We start from the raw sequence: 20000 nt of genomic DNA, 5'->3' as shown, positions 1-20000 counted from the left end.
TCCAGAGGCCTGTGTGTGTGTGTGTGTGTGTGTGTGAGTCTCTCTACCTGACCGTGTCCCCTCCCCTCCAGAGGCCTGTGTGTGTGTGAGTCTCTCTACCTGACCGTGTCCCCTCCCCTCCAGAGGCCTGTGTGTGTGTGTGTGTGTGTGTGTGTGTGTGTGTGTGTGTGTGTGTGTGAGTCTCTCTACCTGACCGTGTCCCCTCCCCTCCAGAGGCCTGTGTGTGTGTGTGTGTGTGTGTGTGTGTGTGTGTGTGTGTGTGTGTGTGTGAGTCTCTCAGCCTGACCGTGTCCCCTCCCCTCCAGAGGCCTGTGTGTGTGTGAGTGTGTGTGTGTGTGTGTGTGTGTGTGTGTGTGTGTGTGTGTGTGTGTGTGTGTGTGTGTGTCTCTAACTGACTGTGTCCCCTCCCCTCCAGAGGCCTGTGTGTGTGTGTGTGAGTCTCTCTGCCTGAACGTGTCCCCTCCCCTCCAGAGGCCTGTGTGTGTGTGTGTGTGTGTGTGTGTGTGTGTGTGTGTCTCTCTGCCTGACCGTGTCCTCTCCCCTCCAGAGGCCTGTGTGTGTGTGTGTGTGTGTGTGTGTGTGTGTGTGTGTGTGTGTGTGTGTGTGTGTGTGTGTGTGAGTCTCTCTACCTGACCGTGTCCTCTCCCCTCCAGAGGCCTGTGTGTGTGTGTGTGTGTGTGTGTGTGTGAGTCTCTCTGCCTGACCTTGTCCTCCTCCCCTCCAGAGACCTTGTGTGTGTGTGTGTGTGTGTGTGTGTGAGTCTCTCTGCCTGACCGTGTCCCCTCCCCTCCAGAGGCCTGTGTGTGTGTGTGTGTGTGTGTGAGTCTCTCTACCTGACTGTGTCCCCTCCCCTCCAGAGGCCTGTGTGTGTGTGTGTGTGTGTGTGTGTGTGTGTGTGTGTGTGTGTGTGTGTGTGTGTGTGTGTGTGTGTGTGTGTGTGTCTCTCTACCTGACCGTGTCCCCCCCTCCAGAGGCCTGTGTGTGTGTGTGTGTGTGTGTGTGTGTGTGTGTGTGTGTGTGTGTGTGAGTCTCTCTGCCTGACCGTGTCCCCTCCCCTCCAGAGGCCTGTGTGTGTGTGTGTGTGTGTGTGTGTGTGTGTGTGTGTGTGTGAGTCTCTCAGCCTGACCGTGTCCCCTCCCCTCCAGAGGCCTGTGTGTGTGTGTGTGTGTGTGTGTGTGTGTGTGTGTGTGTGTGTGTGTGTGTGTGTGTGTGTGTGTGAGTCTCTCAGCCTGACCGTGTCCTCCTCCTCTCCAGAGGCCTGTGTGTGTGTGTGTGTGTGTGTGTGTGTCTCTCTACCTGACCGTGTCCCCTCCCCTCCAGAGGCCTGTGTGTGTGTGTGTGTGTGAGTCTCTCAGCCTGACCGTGTCCCCTCCCCTCCAGAGGCCTGTGTGTGTGTGTGTGTGTGTGTGTGTGTCTCTCTGCCTGACCGTGTCCCCTCCCCTCCAGAGGCCTGTGTGTGTGTGTGTGTGTGTGTGTGTGTGTGTGTGTGTCTCTCTGCCTGACCGTGTCCTCCTCCCCTCCAGAGGCCTGTGTGTGTGTGTGTGTGTGTGTGTGTGTGTGTGTGTGTGTGTGTGTGTGAGTCTCTCTGCCTGACCTTGTCCTCCTCCCCTCCAGAGACCTGTGTGTGTGTGTGCGTGTGTGTGTGTGTGTGTGAGTCTCTCTACCTGACCGTGTCCCCTCCCCTCCAGAGGCCTGTGTGTGTGTGTGTGTGTGTGTGTGTGTGAGTCTCTCTGCCTGACCGTGTCCTCCTCCCCTCCAGAGACCTGTGTGTGTGTGTGTGTGTGTGTGTGTGTGAGTCTCTCTGCCTGACTGTGTCCCCTCCCCTCCAGAGGCCTGTGTGTGTGTGTGTGTGTGTGTGTGTGTGTGTGTGTGAGTCTCTCTACCTGACCGTGTCCTCTCCCCTCCAGAGGCCTGTGTGTGTGTGTGTGTGTGTGTGTGTGTGTGTGTGTGTGTGAGTCTCTCTGCCTGACCGTGTTCCCTCCCCTCCAGAGGCCTGTGTGTGTGTGTGTGTGTGTGTGTGTGTGTGTGTGTGTGTGTGTGTGTGTGTGTGTGTGTGTGTGTGTGTGTGTGTGTGTGTGTGTGAGTCTCTCTGCCTGACCGTGTCCCCTCCCCTCCAGAGGCCTGTGTGTGTGTGTGTGTGTGTGTGTGTGTGTGTGTGTGTCTCTACCTGACCGTGTCCTCTCCCCTCCAGAGGCCTGTGTGTGTGTGTGTGTGTGTGTGTGTGTGTGAGTCTCTCTACCTGACCGTGTCCCCTCCCCTCCAGAGGCCTGTGTGTGTGTGTGTGTGTGTGTGTGAGTCTCTCTACCTGACCGTGTCCCCTCCCCTCCAGAGGCCTGTGTGTGTGTGTGTGTGTGTGTGTGTGTGTGTGTGTGTGTGTGAGTCTCTCAGCCTGACCGTGTCCCCTCCCCTCCAGAGGCCTGTGTGTGTGTGTGTGTGTGTGTGTGAGTCTCTCAGCCTGACCGTGTCCCCTCCCCTCCAGAGGCCTGTGTGTGTGTGAGTGTGTGTGTGTGTGTGTGTGTGTGTGTGTGTGTGTGAGTCTCTCTAACTGACTGTGTCCCCTCCCCTCCAGAGGCCTGTGTGTGTGTGTGTGTGTGTGTGTGTGTGTGTGTGTGAGTCTCTCTGCCTGAACGTGTCCCCTCCCCTCCAGAGGCCTGTGTGTGTGTGTGTGTGTGTGTGTGTGTGTGTGTGTGAGTCTCTCTGCCTGACCGTGTCCTCTCCCCTCCAGAGGCCTGTGTGTGTGTGTGTGTGTGTGTGTGTGTGTGTGTGTGTGTGTGTGTGTGTGAGTCTCTCTGCCTGACCGTGTTCCCTCCCCTCCAGAGGCCTGTGTGTGTGTGTGTGTGTGTGTGTGTGTGTGTGTGTGTGTGTGTGTGTGTGTGTGTGTGTGTGTGTGTGTGAGTCTCTCTGCCTGACCGTGTCCCCTCCCCTCCAGAGGCCTGTGTGTGTGTGTGTGTGTGTGTGTGAGTCTCTACCTGACCGTGTCCTCTCCCCTCCAGAGGCCTGTGTGTGTGTGTGTGTGTGTGTGTGTGTGTGTGTGTGTGTGTGTGTGTGTGTGTGTGTGTGTGTGAGTCTCTCTACCTGACCGTGTCCCCTCCCCTCCAGAGGCCTGTGTGTGTGTGTGTGTGTGTGTGTGTGTGAGTCTCTACCTGACCGTGTCCCCTCCCCTCCAGAGGCCTGTGTGTGTGTGTGTGTGTGTGTGTGTGTGTGTGAGTCTCTCTCTCAGCCTGACCGTGTCCCCTCCCCTCCAGAGGCCTGTGTGTGTGTGTGTGTGTGTGTGTGTGTGTGAGTCTCTCAGCCTGACCGTGTCCCCTCCCCTCCAGAGGCCTGTGTGTGTGTGAGTGTGTGTGTGTGTGTGTGTGTGTGTGTGTGTGTGAGTCTCTCTAACTGACTGTGTCCCCTCCCCTCCAGAGGCCTGTGTGTCTGTGTGTGTGTGTGTGTGTGTGTGTGTGTGAGTCTCTCTGCCTGAACGTGTCCCCTCCCCTCCAGAGGCCTGTGTGTGTGTGTGTGTGTGTGTGTGTGTGTGTGTGTGAGTCTCTCTGCCTGACCGTGTCCTCTCCCCTCCAGAGGCCTGTGTGTGTGTGTGTGTGTGTGTGTGTGTGTGTGTGTGTGTGAGTCTCTCTACCTGACCGTGTCCTCTCCCCTCCAGAGGCCTGTGTGTGTGTGTGTGTGTGTGTGAGTCTCTCTGCCTGACCGTGTCCCCTCCCCTCCAGAGGCCTGTGTGTGTGTGTGTGTGAGTCTCTCTACCTGACTGTGTCCCCTCCCCTCCAGAGGCCTGTGTGTGTGTGAGTCTCTCTACCTGACCGTGTCCTCTCCCCTCCAGAGGCCTGTGTGTGTGTGTGTGTGTGTGTGTGTGTGTGTGAGAGTCTCTCTGCCTGACCGTGTCCCCTCCCCTCCAGAGGCCTGTGTGTGTGTGTGTGTGTGTGTGTGTGTGTGTGTGTGTGTGTGTGTGTGTGTGTGAGTCTCTCAGCCTGACCGTGTCCCCTCCCCTCCAGAGGCCTGTGTGTGTGTGTGTGTGTGTGTGTGTGTGTGTGTGTGTGTGTGTGTGTGTGTGTGAGTCTCTCAGCCTGACCGTGTCCTCCTCCTCTCCAGAGGCCTGTGTGTGTGTGTGTGTGTGTGTGTGTCTCTCTACCTGACCGTGTCCCCTCCCCTCCAGAGGCCTGTGTGTGTGTGTGTGTGTGTGTGTGTGTGTGTGTGTGTGTGTGTGTGAGTCTCTCAGCCTGACCGTGTCCCCTCCCCTCCAGAGGCCTGTGTGTGTGTGTGTGTGTGTGTGTGTGAGTCTCTCAGCCTGACCGTGTCCCCTCCCCTCCAGAGGCCTGTGTGTGTGTGTGTGTGTGTGTGTGTGTGTGTGTGTGTGTGTGTGTGTGTGTGAGTCTCTCTGCCTGACCGTGTCCTCCTCCCCTCCAGAGGCCTGTGTGTGTGTGTGTGTGTGAGTCTCTCTGCCTGACCTTGTCCTCCTCCCCTCCAGAGACCTGTGTGTGTGTGTGTGTGTGTGTGTGTGTGTGTGTGTGTGTGTGTGTGTGTGTGTCTCTCTACCTGACCGTGTCCCCTCCTCCAGAGGCCTGTGTGTGTGTGTGTGTGTGTGTGTGTGTGTGTGAGTCTCTCTGCCTGACCGTGTCCTCCTCCCCTCCAGAGACCTGTGTGTGTGTGTGTGTGTGTGTGTGTGAGTCTCTCTGCCTGACTGTGTCCCCTCCCCTCCAGAGGCCTGTGTGTGTGTGTGTGTGTGTGAGTCTCTCTGCCTGACCGTGTCCTCTCCCCTCCAGAGGCCTGTGTGTGTGTGTGTGTGTGTGTGTGTGTGTGTGTGTGTGTGTGTGTGTGTGTGTGTGTGTCTCTACCTGACCGTGTCCTCTCCCCTCCAGAGGCCTGTGTGTGTGTGTGTGTGTGTGTGTGTGTGTGTGTGTGTGTGTGTGTGTGTGTGTGTGAGTCTCTCTGCCTGACCGTGTCCCCTCCCCTCCAGAGGCCTGTGTGTGTGTGTGTGTGTGTGTGAGTCTCTCTACCTGACTGTGTCCCCTCCCCTCCAGAGGCCTGTGTGTGTGTGAGTCTCTCTACCTGACCGTGTCCTCTCCCCTCCAGAGGCCTGTGTGTGTGTGTGTGTGTGTGTGTGTGTGTGTGTGTGTGTGTGTGTGTGTGTGTGTGAGTCTCTCTGCCTGACCGTGTCCCCTCCCCTCCAGAGGCCTGTGTGTGTGTGTGTGTGTGTGTGTGTGTGTGTGTGTGAGTCTCTCTGCCTGACCGTGTCCCCTCCCCTCCAGAGGCCTGTGTGTGTGTGTGTGTGTGTGTGTGTGTGTGTGTGTGAGTCTCTCAGCCTGACCGTGTCCTCCTCCTCTCCAGAGGCCTGTGTGTGTGTGTGTGTGTGTGTGTGTGTGTGTGTGTGTGTGTGTGTGTGTGAGTCTCTCAGCCTGACCGTGTCCCCTCCCCTCCAGAGGCCTGTGTGTGTGTGAGTTTCTCAGCCTGACCGTGTCCCCTCCCCTCCAGAGGCCTGTGTGTGTGTGTGTGTGTGTGTGTGTGTGTGTGTCTCTCTGCCTGACCGTGTCCCCTCCCCTCCAGAGGCCTGTGTGTGTGTGTGTGTGTGTGTGTGTGTGTGTGTGTGAGTCTCTCTGCCTGAACGTGTCCCCTCCTCCAGAGGCCTGTGTGTGTGTGTGTGTGTGTGTGTGTGTGTGTGAGTCTCTCTGCCTGACCGTGTCCTCTCCCTCCAGAGGCCTGTGTGTGTGTGTGTGTGTGTGTGTGTGTGTGTGTGTGTGAGTCTCTACCTGACCGTGTCCTCTCCCCTCCAGAGGCCTGTGTGTGTGTGTGTGTGTGTGAGTCTCTCTGCCTGACCGTGTCCCCTCCCCTCCAGAGGCCTGTGTGTGTGTGTGTGTGAGTCTCTCTACCTGACTGTGTCCCTCCTCCAGAGGCCTGTGTGTGTGTGAGTCTCTCTACCTGACCGTGTCCTCTCCCCTCCAGAGGCCTGTGTGTGTGTGTGTGTGTGTGTGTGTGTGTGTGTGTGTGTGTGTGAGAGTCTCTCTGCCTGACCGTGTCCCCTCCCCTCCAGAGGCCTGTGTGTGTGTGTGTGTGTGTGTGTGTGTGTGTGTGTGTGTGTGTGTGAGTCTCTCAGCCTGACCGTGTCCCCTCCCCTCCAGAGGCCTGTGTGTGTGTGTGTGTGTGTGTGTGTGTGTGTGTGTGTGTGAGTCTCTCAGCCTGACCGTGTCCTCCTCCTCTCCAGAGGCCTGTGTGTGTGTGTGTGTGTGTGTGTGTCTCTCTACCTGACCGTGTCCCCTCCCCTCCAGAGGCCTGTGTGTGTGTGTGTGTGTGTGTGTGTGTGTGTGTGTGTGTGAGTCTCTCAGCCTGACCGTGTCCCCTCCCCTCCAGAGGCCTGTGTGTGTGTGTGTGTGTGTGTGTGTGTGTGTGAGTCTCTCAGCCTGACCGTGTCCCCTCCCCTCCAGAGGCCTGTGTGTGTGTGTGTGTGTGTGTGTGTGTGTGTGTGTGTGTGTGTGTGTGTGTGTGTGTGAGTCTCTCTGCCTGACTGTGTCCTCCTCCCCTCCAGAGGCCTGTGTGTGTGTGTGTGTGTGAGTCTCTCTGCCTGACCTTGTCCTCCTCCCCTCCAGAGACCTGTGTGTGTGTGTGTGTGTGTGTGTGTGTGTGTGTGTGTGTGTGTGTGTGTGTGTGTGTCTCTCTACCTGACCGTGTCCCCTCCCCTCCAGAGGCCTGTGTGTGTGTGTGTGTGTGTGTGTGTGTGTGTGTCTCTCTGCCTGACCGTGTCCTCCTCCCCTCCAGAGACCTGTGTGTGTGTGTGTGTGTGTGTGTGTGAGTCTCTCTGCCTGACTGTGTCCCCTCCCCTCCAGAGGCCTGTGTGTGTGTGTGTGTGTGTGTCTCTGCCTGACCGTGTCCTCTCCCCTCCAGAGGCCTGTGTGTGTGTGTGTGTGTGTGTGTGTGTGTGTGTGTGTGTGTGTGTGTGTGTGTGTGTGTGTGTGTGTGAGTCTCTCTACCTGACCGTGTCCTCTCCCCTCCAGAGGCCTGTGTGTGTGTGTGTGTGTGTGTGTGTGTGTGTGTGTGTGTGTGTGTGTGTGTGTGTGTGAGTCTCTCTGCCTGACCGTGTCCCCTCCCCTCCAGAGGCCTGTGTGTGTGTGTGTGTGTGTGTGAGTCTCTCTACCTGACTGTGTCCCCTCCCCTCCAGAGGCCTGTGTGTGTGTGAGTCTCTCTACCTGACCGTGTCCTCTCCCCTCCAGAGGCCTGTGTGTGTGTGTGTGTGTGTGTGTGTGTGTGTGTGTGTGTGTGTGTGTGTGAGTCTCTCTGCCTGACCGTGTCCCCTCCCCTCCAGAGGCCTGTGTGTGTGTGTGTGTGTGTGTGTGTGTGTGTGTGTGTGAGTCTCTCAGCCTGACCGTGTCCCCTCCCCTCCAGAGGCCTGTGTGTGTGTGTGTGTGTGTGTGTGTGAGTCTCTCAGCCTGACCGTGTCCTCCTCCTCTCCAGAGGCCTGTGTGTGTGTGTGTGTGTGTGTGTGTGTGTGTGTGTGTGTGTGTGTGAGTCTCTCTGCCTGACCGTGTCCCCTCCCCTCCAGAGGCCTGTGTGTGTGTGAGTCTCTCAGCCTGACCGTGTCCCCTCCCCTCCAGAGGCCTGTGTGTGTGTGTGTGTGTGTGTGTGTGTCTCTCTGCCTGACCGTGTCCCCTCCCCTCCAGAGGCCTGTGTGTGTGTGTGTGTGTGTGTGTGTGTGTGTGTGAGTCTCTCTGCCTGACCGTGTCCTCCTCCTCTCCAGAGGCCTGTGTGTGTGTGTGTGTGTGTGTGTGTGTGTGTGTGTGTGTGAGTCTCTCTGCCTGACCGTGTCCCCTCCCCTCCAGAGGCCTGTGTGTGTGTGTGTGTGTGTGTGTGTGTGTGTGTGTGTGTGTGTGTGTGTGTGTGTGTGAGTCTCTCAGCCTGACCGTGTCCTCCTCCTCTCCAGAGGCCTGTGTGTGTGTGTGTGTGTGTGTGTGTCTCTCTACCTGACCGTGTCCCCTCCCCTCCAGAGGCCTGTGTGTGTGTGTGTGTGTGTGTGTGTGTGTGTGTGTGTGTGTGAGTCTCTCAGCCTGACCGTGTCCCCTCCCCTCCAGAGGCCTGTGTGTGTGTGTGTGTGTGTGTGTGTGTCTCTCAGCCTGACCGTGTCCCCTCCCCTCCAGAGGCCTGTGTGTGTGTGTGTGTGTGTGTGTGTGTGTGTGTGTGTGTGTGTGTGAGTCTCTCTGCCTGACCGTGTCCTCCTCCCCTCCAGAGGCCTGTGTGTGTGTGTGTGTGTGAGTCTCTCTGCCTGACCTTGTCCTCCTCCCCTCCAGAGACCTGTGTGTGTGTGTGTGTGTGTGTGTGTGTGTGTGTGTGTGTGTGTGTGTGTGTGTGTGTGAGTCTCTCTACCTGACCGTGTCCCCTCCCCTCCAGAGGCCTGTGTGTGTGTGTGTGTGTGTGTGTGTGTGTGTGTCTCTCTGCCTGACCGTGTCCTCCTCCCCTCCAGAGACCTGTGTGTGTGTGTGTGTGTGTGTGAGTCTCTCTGCCTGACTGTGTCCCCTCCCCTCCAGAGGCCTGTGTGTGTGTGTGTGTGTGTGAGTCTCTCTGCCTGACCGTGTCCTCTCCCCTCCAGAGGCCTGTGTGTGTGTGTGTGTGTGTGTGTGTGTGTGTGTGTGTGTGTGTGTGTGTGTGTGTGTGTGTGAGTCTCTCTACCTGACCGTGTCCTCTCCCCTCCAGAGGCCTGTGTGTGTGTGTGTGTGTGTGTGTGTGTGTGTGTGTGTGTGTGTGTGTGTGTGTGTGTGTGTGTGTGTCTCTCTGCCTGACCGTGTCCCCTCCCCTCCAGAGGCCTGTGTGTGTGTGTGTGTGTGTGAGTCTCTCTACCTGACTGTGTCCCCTCCCCTCCAGAGGCCTGTGTGTGTGTGAGTCTCTCTACCTGACCGTGTCCTCTCCCCTCCAGAGGCCTGTGTGTGTGTGTGTGTGTGTGTGTGTGTGTGTGTGTGTGTGTGTGTGTGAGTCTCTCTGCCTGACCGTGTCCCCTCCCCTCCAGAGGCCTGTGTGTGTGTGTGTGTGTGTGTGTGTGTGTGTGTGTGTGTGTGAGTCTCTCAGCCTGACCGTGTCCCCTCCCCTCCAGAGGCCTGTGTGTGTGTGTGTGTGTGTGTGTGTGTGTGTGTGTGAGTCTCTCAGCCTGACCGTGTCCTCCTCCTCTCCAGAGGCCTGTGTGTGTGTGTGTGTGTGTGTGTGTGTGTGTGTGTGTGTGTGTGTGTGTGTGAGTCTCTCAGCCTGACCGTGTCCCCTCCCCTCCAGAGGCCTGTGTGTGTGTGAGTTTCTCAGCCTGACCGTGTCCCCTCCCCTCCAGAGGCCTGTGTGTGTGTGTGTGTGTGTGTGTGTGTGTGTGTGTGTGTGTGTCTCTCTGCCTGACCGTGTCCCCTCCCCTCCAGAGGCCTGTGTGTGTGTGTGTGTGTGTGTGTGTGTGTGTGTGAGTCTCTCTGCCTGAACGTGTCCCCTCCCCTCCAGAGGCCTGTGTGTGTGTGTGTGTGTGTGTGTGTGTGTGTGTGAGTCTCTCTGCCTGACCGTGTCCTCTCCCCTCCAGAGGCCTGTGTGTGTGTGTGTGTGTGTGTGTGTGTGTGTGTGTGTGAGTCTCTCTACCTGACCGTGTCCTCTCCCCTCCAGAGGCCTGTGTGTGTGTGTGTGTGTGTGAGTCTCTCTGCCTGACCGTGTCCCCTCCCCTCCAGAGGCCTGTGTGTGTGTGTGTGTGAGTCTCTCTACCTGACTGTGTCCCCTCCCCTCCAGAGGCCTGTGTGTGTGTGAGTCTCTCTACCTGACCGTGTCCTCTCCCCTCCAGAGGCCTGTGTGTGTGTGTGTGTGTGTGTGTGTGTGTGTGTGTGTGTGTGTGAGAGTCTCTCTGCCTGACCGTGTCCCCTCCCCTCCAGAGGCCTGTGTGTGTGTGTGTGTGTGTGTGTGTGTGTGTGTGTGTGTGTGTGTGAGTCTCTCAGCCTGACCGTGTCCCCTCCCCTCCAGAGGCCTGTGTGTGTGTGTGTGTGTGTGTGTGTGTGTGTGTGTGTGTGTGTGAGTCTCTCAGCCTGACCGTGTCCTCCTCCTCTCCAGAGGCCTGTGTGTGTGTGTGTGTGTGTGTGTGTCTCTACCTGACCGTGTCCCCTCCCCTCCAGAGGCCTGTGTGTGTGTGTGTGTGTGTGTGTGTCTCTCTACCTGACCGTGTCCCCTCCCCTCCAGAGGCCTGTGTGTGTGTGTGTGTGTGTGTGTGTGTGTGTGTGTGTGTGTGTGTGTGAGTCTCTCAGCCTGACCGTGTCCCCTCCCCTCCAGAGGCCTGTGTGTGTGTGTGTGTGTGTGTGTGTGTGTGAGTCTCTCAGCCTGACCGTGTCCCCTCCCCTCCAGAGGCCTGTGTGTGTGTGTGTGTGTGTGTGTGTGTGTGTGTGTGTGTGTGTGTGTGTGTGTGTGTGAGTCTCTCTGCCTGACTGTGTCCTCCTCCCCTCCAGAGGCCTGTGTGTGTGTGTGTGTGAGTCTCTCTGCCTGACCTTGTCCTCCTCCCCTCCAGAGACCTGTGTGTGTGTGTGTGTGTGTGTGTGTGTGTGTGTGTGTGTGTGTGTGTGTGTGTGTGAGTCTCTCTACCTGACCGTGTCCCCTCCCCTCCAGAGGCCTGTGTGTGTGTGTGTGTGTGTGTGTGTGTGTGTGTCTCTCTGCCTGACCGTGTCCTCCTCCCCTCCAGAGACCTGTGTGTGTGTGTGTGTGTGTGTGTGAGTCTCTCTGCCTGACTGTGTCCCCTCCCCTCCAGAGGCCTGTGTGTGTGTGTGTGTGTGTGAGTCTCTCTGCCTGACCGTGTCCTCTCCCCTCCAGAGGCCTGTGTGTGTGTGTGTGTGTGTGTGTGTGTGTGTGTGTGTGTGTGTGTGTGTGTGTGTGTGTGTGTGTGTGTGTGTGTGTGTGTGAGTCTCTCTACCTGACCGTGTCCTCTCCCCTCCAGAGGCCTGTGTGTGTGTGTGTGTGTGTGTGTGTGTGTGTGTGTGTGTGTGTGTGTGTGTGTGTGTGAGTCTCTCTGCCTGACCGTGTCCCCTCCCCTCCAGAGGCCTGTGTGTGTGTGTGTGTGTGTGTGAGTCTCTCTACCTGACTGTGTCCCCTCCCCTCCAGAGGCCTGTGTGTGTGTGAGTCTCTCTACCTGACCGTGTCCTCTCCCCTCCAGAGGCCTGTGTGTGTGTGTGTGTGTGTGTGTGTGTGTGTGTGTGTGTGTGTGTGTGTGTGAGTCTCTCTGCCTGACCGTGTCCCCTCCCCTCCAGAGGCCTGTGTGTGTGTGTGTGTGTGTGTGTGTGTGTGTGTGTGAGTCTCTCAGCCTGACCGTGTCCCCTCCCCTCCAGAGGCCTGTGTGTGTGTGTGTGTGTGTGTGTGTGTGTGAGTCTCTCAGCCTGACCGTGTCCTCCTCCTCTCCAGAGGCCTGTGTGTGTGTGTGTGTGTGTGTGTGTGTGTGTGTGTGTGTGTGTGTGTGTGTGAGTCTCTCTGCCTGACCGTGTCCCCTCCCCTCCAGAGGCCTGTGTGTGTGTGAGTCTCTCAGCCTGACCGTGTCCCCTCCCCTCCAGAGGCCTGTGTGTGTGTGTGTGTGTGTGTGTGTGTCTCTGCCTGACCGTGTCCCCTCCCCTCCAGAGGCCTGTGTGTGTGTGTGTGTGTGTGTGTGTGTGTGTGTGAGTCTCTCTGCCTGACCGTGTCCTCCTCCTCTCCAGAGGCCTGTGTGTGTGTGTGTGTGTGTGTGTGTGTGTGTGTGTGTGTGTGAGTGTGTGTGTGAGTCTCTCTGCCTGACCGTGTCCCCTCCCCTCCAGAGGCCTGTGTGTGTGAGTGTGTGTGTGTGTGTGTGTGTGTGTGTGTGTGTGTGTGTGTCTCTCTACCTGAACGTGTCCCCTCCCCTCCAGAGGCCTGTGTGTGTGTGTGTGTGTGTGAGTCTCTCTGCCTGAACGTGTCCTCTCCCCTCCAGAGGCCTGTGTGTGTGTGTGTGTGTGTGTGAGTCTCTCTGCCTGAACGTGTCCTCTCCCCTCCAGAGGCCTGTGTGTGTGTGTGTGTGTGTGTGTGTGTGTGTGTGTGTGTGTGTGTGTGTGTGTGTGTGTGTGTGTGTCTCTCTGCCTGACCGTGTCCCCTCCCCTCCAGAGGCCTGTGTGTGTGTGTGTGAGTCTCTCTACCTGACCGTGTCCCCTCCCCTCCAGAGGCGTGTGTGTGTGTGTGTGTGTGTGTGTGTGTGTGTGTGTGTGTGTGTGTCTCTCTACCTGACCGTGTCCTCTCCCCTCCAGAGGCCTGTGTGTGTGTGTGTGTGTGTGAGTCTCTACCTGACCGTGTCCTCTCCCCTCCAGAGGCCTGTGTGTGTGTGTGTGTGTGAGTCTCTCTACCTGACCGTGTCCCCTCCCCTCCAGAGGCCTGTGTGTGTGTGAGTCTCTCTACCTGACCGTGTCCCCTCCCCTCCAGAGGCCTGTGTGTGTGTGTGTGTGTGTGAGTCTCTCTGCCTGAACGTGTCCCCTCCCCTCCAGAGGCCTGTGTGTGTGTGTGTGTGTGTGTGAGTCTCTACCTGACCGTGTCCTCTCCCCTCCAGAGGCCTGTGTGTGTGTGAGTCTCTCTACCTGACCGTGTCCCCTCCCCTCCAGAGGCCTGTGTGTGTGTGTGTGTGTGTGTGTGTGTGTGTGTGTGTGTGAGTCTCTCTGCCTGAACGTGTCCCCTCCCCTCCAGAGGCCTGTGTGTGTGTGTGTGTGTGTGTGTGTGTGTGTGTGTGTGTGTGTGTGTGAGTCTCTCTGCCTGACCGTGTCCCCTCCACTCCAGAGGCCTGTGTGTGTGTGTGTGTGTGTGTGTGTGTGTGTGTGTGTGTGTGTGTGTGTGTGTGTGTGTGTGAGTCTCTCTACCTGACCGTGTCCTCTCCCCTCCAGAGGCCTGTGTGTGTGTGTGTGAGTCTCTCTGCCTGACCGTGTCCTCTCCCCTCCAGAGGCCTGTGGCAGTAGATCGGTATATGACGGCCCAGAGCAGGAGGAGTATTCCTGCTTCCTCATCGACGATCTCCGGGAGACCTATAAGACCCTGAGAGTCATCATCTCCTCTGTTCAGACACTGGAGCAGCAGCACACCAAGTACAAACGAGACATGTTCAGGAAGACCAAGATCGGCAGCCAGTAAGTCTCTTTCTACTGTGGCTGGTTCTGGTCCAGGACAGGTCTGGTTCTGGTCCGGGACAGGTCTGGATCTGGTCCGGGACAGGTCTGGTTCTGGTCTGGGACAGGTCTAAGTCTGGTCCAGGACAGGTCTGGTTCTGGTCCGGGACAGGTCTGGTTCTGGTCCGGGACAGGTCTGGTTCTGGTCTGGTTCTAGTCTGGGACAGGGTCTGATCCGGGACAGGTCTGGGTCTGGTCTGGTTCTGGTCCGGGACAGGTCTGGTTCTGGTCTGGTTCTAGTCTGGGACAGGGTCTGATCCGGGACAGGTCTGGGTCTGGTCTGGTTCTGGTCCGGGACAGGTCTGGTTCTGGTCTGGTTCTAGTCTGGGACAGGGTCTGATCCGGGACAGGTCTGGGACAGGTCTGGTTCTGGTCTGGGTCTGGTCCGGGACAGGTCTGGTTCAGGTCCGGGACAGGTCTGGTTGTGGTCCGGGACAGGTCTGGTTCTGGTCCGGGACAGGTCTGGTCTGGGACAGGTCTGGTCCGGGACAGGTCTGGTCCGAGACAGGTCTGGTTCTGGTCCGGGACAGGTCTGGGTCTGGTCCGGGACAGGTCTGGTTCTGGTCCGAGACAGTTCTGGGTCTGGTCCGGGACAGGTCTGGTCTGGTCCGGGACAGGTCTGGTTCTGGTCCGGGACAGGTCTGGTCCGGGACAGTTCTGGTCCGGGACAGGTCTGGTTCTGGTCTGGGACAGGTCTGGTCCGGGACAGGTCTGGTTCTGGTCCGGGACAGGTCTGGGTCTGGTCCGGGACAGGTCTGGTTCTGGTCCGGGACAGGTCTGGTTCTGGTCTGGGACAGGTCTGGGTCTGGGACAGGTCTGGTCTGGGACAGGTCTGGTCCGGGACAGGTCTGGTTCTGGTCTGAGACAGGTCTGGTTCTGGTCTGGGACAGGTCTGGTTCTGATCTGGGTCTGGTCTGGGACAGTACTAACAGTCTAGAAGGGTCCATGTAGTGGACATTCTCACACACACACACACACACACATTCACACACACACATTCACACACACACACACACACACACACACACACACACACACACACACACACACAGTCACTCTGTAATAATGTTCTGTAACATTTCACCCTCCTGACCACACCCCTCTTCTCTGTGTTCCGCAGGGATCATCCAATCGGAGACAAGAGTTTTCAGTGTTACATCCACCAACAGTCTGAGAGCTCCACCTACTCCATCTAGCCCCGCCCACCAACCACTGCCATGAAGCGCAGAGCTCCGCCCCCCGATAACCTGAGACCTAGCAACACTTCCTGGTTACTCCTGGTCCACGGCTTCCCATGGTGCATCTTTCAGAACACGGACACTCAGAGCCGAGGTCTAATGGAATAGTCTATGATGATGTGCTACAACACAATGGACATAAAGCTACTGCCTCGTTCTGAAACCATCGCCCCACAACGGACATAAAGCTACTGCCTCGTTCTGAAACCATCGCCCCACAACGGACATAAAGCTACTGCCTCGTTCTGAAACCATCGCCCCACAACGGACATAAAGCTACTGCCTCGTTCTGAAACCATCGCCCCACAACGGACATAAAGCTACTGCCTCGTTCTGAAACCATCGCCCCACAACGGACATAAAGCTACTGCCTCGTTCTGAAACCATCGCCCCACAACGGACATAAAGCTACTGCCTCGTTCTGAAACCATCGCCCCACAACGGACGTAAAGCTACTGCCTCGTTCTGAAACCATCGCCCCACAACGGACATAAAGCTACTGCCTCGTTCTGAAACCATCGCCCCCACAACGGACATAAAGCTACTGCCTCGTTCTGAAACCATCGCCCCACAACGGACGTAAAGCTACTGCCTCGTTCTGAAACCATCGCCCCACAACGGACATAAAGCTACTGCCTCGTTCTGAAACCATCGCCCCACAACGGACATAAAGCTACTGCCTCGTTCTGAAACCATCGCCCCACAACGGACGTAAAGCTACTGCCTCGTTCTGAAACCATCGCCCCACAACGGACATAAAGCTACTCCTCGTTCTGAAACCATCTTATTTTACGGTCAGCTACTGCCTGTTCTGAAACCATCGCCCCACAACGGACATAAAGCTACTGCCTCGTTCTGAAACCATCGCCCCACAACGGACATAAAGCTACTGCCTCGTTCTGAAACCATCGCCCCACAACGGACGTAAAGTACTGCCTCGTTCTGAAACCATCGCCCCACAACGGACATATGCTACTGCCTCGTTCTGAAACCATCGCCCCACAACGGACATAAAGCTACTGCCTCGTTCTGAAACCATCGCCCCACAACGGACATAAAGCTACTGCCTCGTTCTGAAACCATCGCCCCACAACGGACATAAACTGTTCTGAACCCCCCCCCCCCCACTTGGGGTCTGACTATGTATGTGTTGAACCCCCCCCCCCACTTGGGGTCTGACTATATATGTGTTGAACCCCCCCCCCCACTTGGGGTCTGACTATGTATGTGTTGAACCCCCCACCCCCCACTTGGGGTCTGACTATGTATGTGTTGAACCCCCCCCCACTTGGGGTCTGACTATATATGTGTTGAACCCCCCACCCCCCACTTGGGGTCTGACTATGTATGTGTTGAACCCCCCCCCCCCACTTGGGGTCTGACTATGTATGTGTTGAACCCCCCTCTTGGGGTCCGACTATGTATGTGTTGAACCCCCCCTTGGGGTCTGACTATGTATGTGTTGAACCCCCCACCACAGCTGTCGCTGAACTCTGCTGCCTCCTGGACTGTACCCTGTCCCTGGGTCAGAACCCTGCTGCCTCCTGGTCTGGGTCAGAACTCTGCTGCCTCCTGGTCTGTACCCTGTCCCTGGGTCAGAACTCTGCTGCCTCCTGGCCTGTACCCTGTCCCTGGGTCAGAACCCTGCTGCCTCCTGGTCTGGGTCAGAACTCTGCTGCCTCCTGGTCTGTACCCTGTCCCTGGGTCAGAACTCTGCTGCCTCCTGGCCTGTACCCTGTCCCTGGGTCAGAACCCTGCTGCCTCCTGGTCTGGGTCAGAACTCTGCTGCCTCCTGGTCTGGGTCAGAACTCTGCTGCCTCCTGACCTGTCCCTGGGTCAGAACTCTACTGCCTCCTGGTCTGGGTCAGAACTCTGCTGCCTCCTGGCCTGTACCCTGTCCCTGGGTCAGAACTCTGCTGCCTCCTGGTCTGTACCCTGTCCCTGGGTCAGAACTCTACTGCCTCCTGGCCTGTACCCTGTCCCTGGGTCAGAACTCTGCTGCCTCCTGGTCTGGGTCAGAACTCTGCTGCCTCCTGGCCTGTACCCTGTCCCTGGGTCAGAACTCTGCTGCCTCCTGGCCTGTACCCTGTCCCTGGGTCAGAACTCTGCTGCCTTCTGGCCTGGGTCAGAACTCTGCTGCCTCCTGGCCTGTACCCTGTCCCTGGGTCAGAACTACAAATCCCAGTTGTGTATGCATTCCCTCAGATTTCTCCTGCTGTGAATCTAGTTAATGGTCAGGTCCAGGGCCTATGGAAGGTACGGCCATTATGGTTCACTCTCTGCATTGTGGGAAACCAACTAAACTAACCCAGTGACTGGTTGCTATGTTCAAAGCAACAGATCTAACCCGGTGACTGGTTGCTATGTCCAAAGCAACAGAACTAACCCGGTGACTGGTTGCTATGTCCAAAGCAACAGAACTAACCCGGTGACTGGTTGCTATGTCCAAAGCAACAGAACTAACCCGGTGACTGGTTGCTATGTCCAAACCAACAGAACGAACCCGGTGACTGGTTGCTATGTCCAAAGCAACAGAACTAACCCGGTGACTGGTTGCTATGTCCAAAGCAACAGAACTAACCCGGTGACTGGTTGCTATGTCCAAAGCAACAGAACTAACCCGGTGACTGGTTGCTATGTCCAAAGCAACAGAACTAACCCGGTGACTGGTTGCTATGTCCAAAGCAACTAATCTAACCCAGTGACTGGTTGCTATGTTCAAAGCAACAGATCTAACCCGGTGACTGGTTGCTATGTCCAAAGCAACAGAACTAACCCGGTGACTGGTTGCTATGTCCAAAGCAACAGAACTAACCCGGTGACTGGTTGCTATGTCCAAAGCAACAGAACTAACCCGATGACAGGTTGCTATGTCCAAAGCAACAGAACTAACCCGGTGACTGGTTGCTATGTTCAAAGCAGCAGAACTAACCCGGTGACTGGTTGCTATGTCCAACGCCACAGAACTAACCTCGTGACTGGTTGCTATGTCCAAAGCAACAGAACTAACCCGGTGACTGGTTGCTATGTCCAAAGCAACAGATCTAACCTGGTGACTGGTTGCTATGTCCAACGCAACAGATCTAACCCGGTGACTGGTTGCTATGTCCAACGCGAAACAGATCTAGCTGGGCATCCATTCTCTCTGTAGTCCGTGGGTGTTGTTAGGTACAGAGTCTTCCATGATGGCAGACAGTCTTCTGTAGTCTGGCTACCGGTCAGATAACATTCCACTCCTATGTCGTTGTTTCCTAATGGAAAGCTAGCTAAACAGGCTGGAAAGCTAGCTAAACAGGCTGGTACCCAGACTAATGGAAAGCTAGCTAAACAGGCTGGTACCCAGACTAATGGAAAGCTAGCTAAACAGGCTGGTACCCAGACTAATGGAAAGCTAGCTAAACAGGCTGGTACCCAGACTAATGGAAAGCTAGCTAAACAGGCTGGTACCCAGACTAATGGAAAGCTAGGCTGGTACCCAGACAGGAAAGCTGCTAAACAGGCTGGTACCCAGACTAATGGAAAGCTAGCTAAACAGGCTGGTACCCAGACTATATTTTCTACATCTGTATTTTTCTGAACCAAGTCATATGTGTTGCTGAGATATCTTTGTAAATCTCAACACCACAACCTATTTAAAAACCATAATGCCAATTGCTACAAATGTGTATTTTCTATCTTTGTGGGTTTTTGAAAAAAAATGTTTGATGGTCCTCAACATTGAGTGTGTTTTATATATTCAGACTAGCGTCTTGTCCTACAGAATTGTCTGTACTTTAATGCTCCTTGTGTTTTATATATTCAGACTAGCATCTTCAAATTGTCGTCCCCCCCCCCCCCCCTAAAAAATATAATCCACCTTTCCAGGAATGTCCTCTTCTAAAACGCCCCTTCTTAAAGGATAACAGTGTATTTTGTAGAAATATATCAAGAGTACTAAGAAGAAGTTATTATGTATCTCTGTACAGAACAACGGAATGGTTTAAAATGAGCTTGTTGTTTTGTCCTGGAAATAACTAAATCAAGGCAATATTATTGCAAACCGGTTGTTGTCTGAGTGGCTTTCATTCAGAATGTCTTGCAGGAAGATTTTTACATACATTTATTTATCTGTTATTTTACCAGGTAAGTTTACTGACGTTCTCATTTACAGCAACGACCTGGGGACTAGTTACAGGGGAGAGGAGGAGGGAGGATGAATGAGCCAATTATAAACTGGGGATTATTAGGTGACCGTGATGGTTTGAGGGCCAGTTTGGGAATTTAGTCAGGACACCAGGGTTAACACCCCTACTCTTACGATAAGTGCCATGGGATCTTTAATGACCTCAGAGAGTCAGGACACCGGGGTTAACACCCCTACTCTTACGATAAGTGCCATGGGATCTTTAATGACCTCAGTCAGGACACCCGTTTAACGTCCCCCTACACATGGCAGTGCCCCCAATCAATGCCCTGGGGCATTGGGATATTTGTTTTGACCAGAGGACAGTGCCTCCTACTGGCCCTCCAACACCACTTCAAGCAGCATCTGGTCTCCCATCCAGGAACTGACCAGGACCAACCCTGCTTAGCTTCAGAAGCAAGCCAGCAGTGGTATGCAGGGTGGTATGTTGCTGACCAGGACCAACCCTGCTTAGCTTCAGAAGCAAGCCAGCAGTGGTATGCAGGGTGGTCTGCTGCTGACCAGGACCAACCCTGCTTAGCTTCAGAAGCAAGCCAGCAGTGGTATGCAGGGTGGTATGCTGCTGACCAGGACCAACCCTGCTTAGCTTCAGAAGCCAGCCAGCAGTGGTATGTTGCTGACCAGGACCAACCCTGCTTAGCTTCAGAAGCAAGCCAGCAGTGGTATGCAGGGTGGTATGCTGCTGACCAGGACCAACCCTGCTTAGCTTCAGAAGCAAGCCTGTAGTGGTATGCAGGGTGATCTGCTGCTGACCAGGACCAACCCTGCTTAGCTTCAGAAGCAAGCCAGCAGTGGTATGTAGGGTGGTATGCTGCTGACCAGGACCAACCCTGCTTAGCTTCAGAAGCAAGCCAGCAGTGGTATGCAGGGTGGTATGCTGCTGACCAGGACCAACCCTGCTTAGCTTCAGAGCCAAGCCAGCAGTGGTATACAGGGTGGTATGCTGCTGACCAGGACTAACCCTGCTTAGCTTCAGAAGCAAACCAGCAGTGCTATGCAGGGTGGTACGCTGCTGACCAGGACCAACCCTGCTTAGCTTCAGAAGCAAGCCAGCAGTGGTATGCAGGGTGGTATGCTGCTGACCAGAACCAACCCTGCTTAGCTTCAGAAGCAAGCCAGCAGTGGTATGCAGGGTGGTAATGTTGCTGGAAAGTGTTCTGAGGTTAGTCTGTTTCTTGTAGTACGGAAAGCCCAAGTGTTCGTTGAAGGATCTGTCCTTTTGATTGGTCACACCAAGACGGGGGGAAAAAAACAAGGAGTTGAAAGGTCACAGATGTGTGTATTGATGGTACTATTTGGCCATAAACTTGCAGTGTGTCCCATCAATGTGATAATTTATAATGGAGTGCGTGAGAGAGAAAGTGTGTGTGTAGTGTGTGCTTGTATGTATGCATATTGGCGTCCCCCTGAAGCAAGGACAGCAGTCCCTGCCTATCATCTGAAAACATCTGAAACCCTTCA

At 55.7% G+C, this 20000-nt stretch overlaps 1 long non-coding RNA gene and 1 pseudogene across 1 annotated transcript; both read left to right on the top strand.

Moving 5' to 3' along the window:
- The window catches only part of LOC135569175 (ras GTPase-activating protein 3-like), a 115213-nt pseudogene extending 100095 nt beyond the window's left edge, over positions 1–15118 (top strand).
- Positions 15119–17637: 2519 nt separating this feature from the next.
- LOC135569176 (uncharacterized) lies at positions 17638–18395 on the top strand. The gene is made up of 2 exons (XR_010462835.1): positions 17638–17823; positions 17884–18395. It is a non-coding gene; the product is annotated as an uncharacterized LOC135569176 (long non-coding RNA).
- The last annotated feature ends 1605 nt before the right edge of the window (positions 18396–20000 follow it).

Source organism: Oncorhynchus nerka, unplaced genomic scaffold (assembly GCF_034236695.1).
Source record: "Oncorhynchus nerka isolate Pitt River unplaced genomic scaffold, Oner_Uvic_2.0 unplaced_scaffold_1184, whole genome shotgun sequence".
NCBI classification, from domain to species: Eukaryota; Metazoa; Chordata; class Actinopteri; order Salmoniformes; family Salmonidae; genus Oncorhynchus; species Oncorhynchus nerka.
This window is presented reverse-complemented; position numbering and strand designations above follow the sequence as displayed.